Here is a 3,709-nt window from a genome sequence, read left to right as displayed (position 1 = left end):
GTCGAAGAAAATCCCCGTAAGGGAAAAGCTCTCAAGTAACGGATGCCCCGCAGAGACCGACGCACCATCACCAACAGACATTGTGTCGACAAATGAGTCCCGTATTCAGATACGCGCTGCTCTCACACCACGGTGATTTCCAAAGGCCACATATATGATTACCAGGGTTCTCTAAACTCTGTTAATAATGTACAAATCCTATTAGCCTGTCTCTTGAACCGTAAAAACATCCTTAAAAAAATATGTAACTTTGAGGTGAGTGAATGTGCTGAAATTTTGGCGCAGAAACATTTCAGAATATAATTTCAAGTCCCACAAGGCTACATGACCGTCGGCAAGTGTCCAGCACGGAGGAATATTGCCTTGTCGCGGGTGGAAGCGGCGGCGCGCTGGCTGGGCGGCGGCTCTGGCTGGGCGGCGGCGCTGGGCGACGCGGTGCCACATTCCGGGAGAAGGGACGAGGGGTGAAGGAAGGAGTGGGATGATGAAGTACTGATAAAGGAAGGAACTGATTAGCGAAGGACGGGATGAAGAATGAAGGAAGGAACGTATAGATGAAAAACTGATGAAAGAAGGACCGATAGATAAACAAAGCTCAATAAAAGAGAAGTTTGGCTATAACATCTTCCCACACCAGCAGAGCGGAGATAGTACTGGAGATTAGCGTGTTATCTTGTCACCAGACGAATGCACGTGTAAGGGAAGCAAAGGCGCCCCAGACACTGCCCCGGAGCGAACAAGAGACGAGAGGGCGGAGTGACGCACAGCGGTAGAGGAGGTTTTTATAAATGAACCGCGGAAACGAAGAAGGGGAAAGACTGTGTTCACGGCAGGGAGAAGAAAGGAAGAAACAATACCACGGAGAGAGAGAGAGAGAGAGAGAGAGAGAGAGAGAGAGAGAGAGAGAGAGACTTCTACCATGGGTGCCTTTGTCTATTTAGGCTTACCGTGTGTGTGTGTGTGTGTGTGTGTGTGTGTGTGTGTGTGTGTGTGTGTATTTGGGTACACTCATTTTCAGGTCTAAATAGACTAAGTGTGTGTGTGTGTGTGTGTGTGTGTGTGTGTGTGTGTGTGTGTGTGTGTGTGTGTGTAGGCTGGGTTTGGTTGCGGGATAGGTGTGTGGACAACAATAACTACTACTACTACTACTACTACTACTACTACTACTACTACTACTACTACTACTACTACTACCACTTACTGCATTTTAAATAAAGCTATATAGGCCAATAACTTTATATACTTTTCACCTCTACATAAAAAAGTTCCCTAATTGAGAGAAAAAATAAAAAGAGGAAAGTCTTTGATAAAAAAAAAATATATATATATATAAAACATGAAAAAAGAAAACTTGATTAATACCATGTTTCCGGGTTCTCATAATGAAGATTTAATGCCAAAACAAATACATCACACACACACACACACACACACACACACACACACACACACACACACACACACACACACACACACAGAACAGGTGCTTGGATTTACCCTCGCGCTCATCTTTATTGTCATCTATACATTTCACGAACAAAACACCGATTCACGCATACAGTTCACATAAATAATCTCTTTTTTTTCTCTTCTCCAGCAGAGAAGCGTCACGAAAACTGTATCCCTGAGAAACATAGACACTAGAAGCCAGCGGAGTGCAGCAGAACGCAAGAGTAATGAAGAGTTTAAGAAGGGGAACCCGGAAATAAGATCGGGGTGAGGGACCGTCCGCCGGCAACACTGAAACAAAAAGTGATCTGGATGACGTCACTGACAACAAACTGGTTCCGGAGGCGGGAAGGCAGCCAATAAAATGTTTATCAGGTGCAAGGACGCGGCTCTCCCGGGAAAACAGTTCTCGGAAGTGTAAATAAGCACCGATAAGAGGCGCAAGGAGGAGGAGAGGGAAGAAAAGCCTTATAAACTTTGCCACCATGTTGTTGCGGAGGACAAGCTCAAGATCGGGAAGATAACTCTGGGCAGTGACTTTCGTGCCATGATGGAAAAACTGACGCACGATGGACGGAGTACGTTAATTTTCTAGTGGTGTACGAAAGTGATTTTACAAAAGACCTGAAAAAAGCTCTGACCAATAGAATAATGATAAGTTATGTGACCGTTCTAACTTCATATTGTGATTGAGAAGTTGACGTGCTTTGAAATAAATATGTAGTGTGTCACTTTTTGTAACTGTTTACGAGAGTTAATTGTGAGTGAATGTAATTAGTAGATATAACTGAAGAAAAATTATAAGCTAATGAAATATGTGCGAGTAAAAGTGACTACTCAAATGACAATGTACTATGAATTATGGAAAAAAAGAACTTAGTGATATACAATGAAATAGATAATGAAATGTAATAATCAATACAAACAAAAGAAAAAAAAACGAGTATGGAAAAAGTAAGCAATGAAATACAATGTTAAAAAGAAATAACAATAAATACACTGAAGAAAAACAAGAATTTAATAATCGAATAGGTGATTACAGGAAAACAAAAGGCAGAAAATGACAATCTACATGAAATTACAATGAAGACAAAGAGAAACTTGACACATGATATAGACATAGCAATAAAGCGATGAAGCAGCAGAAAAATGATGAACTAGAGAAATGAAACACAGAAATAATAACGATGAAAATAAATAAACATAAAAAATAAAAAAAAAACAGAAATAAACTATAATAAAACGGTGAAGTGGCAGGAAAATGATGAAAAAGAGTAATAAAACAACAATAAAAATAACGATGAAAGTAAAAACAAATATAACGATAAAAAAACCCAGAGAAATAAACATAATGAAGCGGTGAAGCGGCAGGAAAATGATAAAATAGAGAAATAGATTGACGATAAGTGGACGCTATGAAGGAAAACGTTGTATAGACGAGAGAAGAAGGCGACGTGAAATGCGCAAAACAAATGAAGATCGCTCGCCCAAAAAGACTCTTAGATAAAACAAATGAAAATAGACAGAGAGAGAGAGAGAGAGAGAGAGAGAGAGAGAGAGAGAGAGAGATAAAAAAAAAAATGTTAAGTGAAAATAAAGGGAGATGTTTACGATTACTGAAACGATAAATGCCAGAATGAATGATATAATTAATAGAGCATTTTGAAATGTTTATACTTGAGGTAAAAGGAACTTAAAACAAGTGAACATCGGGCTGAATGAAGAAAAAAGAAACACAACGAAGATAAATGAATTAACCATCACCATTACGAAACTATAAGTCAAGAAAACACGATAACAAAAAAAAAAAAGAGAAGGAAAATTAACGAAATAAAGATGAAAAGCTGAAAATTTGCCCAGAAAAACATAAATAGACACAACGGAAGAGGATGAAAAGAGACACAAAAAAGGTGGCAGTGTAAACAACATAATTTAAGGAAAAGAAGGAACAGAAGGCGAAAGAGGAGGAGGGGAGGAAGAGTAGGAGGAGGGGGTGGGGCGAGGAGGAGGAGGAGGAGGAGGAGGAGGAGGAGGAGGAGGAGGAGGAGGAGGAGGAGGAAGAGGATAAATAAAACAAAATTGGACAACGCAGAATATATATAGGACAGATTAACAATAAGTAGAAGGAGAAAAGAAAGAGTGGTAAAAGGAGGAGAAGAAGAAGGAGGAGGAAGAGGAAGAAGAGGAGGAGGAGAAGGAGGAGGAGGAGGAGGAGGAGGAGGAGGAGGAGGAGGAGGAGGAGGAGGAGGAGGAGGAGGAG

General features: G+C 40.4%; 1 long non-coding RNA gene across 1 annotated transcript in view; it reads left to right on the top strand.

Annotated features, from left to right (window-relative positions):
- LOC123507524 overlaps window positions 1-3,380 on the top strand; it is a 26,493-nt gene extending 23,113 nt beyond the window's left edge. Inside the window, exon 2 of the long non-coding RNA XR_006675669.1 lies at window positions 1,598-3,380. This is a non-coding gene — a long non-coding RNA (uncharacterized LOC123507524). The remainder of the gene's footprint in view (window positions 1-1,597) is intronic.
- The last annotated feature ends 329 nt before the right edge of the window (window positions 3,381-3,709 follow it).

This window comes from Portunus trituberculatus, chromosome 22, assembly GCF_017591435.1.
Source record: "Portunus trituberculatus isolate SZX2019 chromosome 22, ASM1759143v1, whole genome shotgun sequence".
Taxonomy (NCBI): domain Eukaryota; kingdom Metazoa; phylum Arthropoda; class Malacostraca; order Decapoda; family Portunidae; genus Portunus; species Portunus trituberculatus.
Note: the sequence above shows the minus strand (reverse complement) of the source record. Positions and strands in the feature narration are given on the sequence as shown.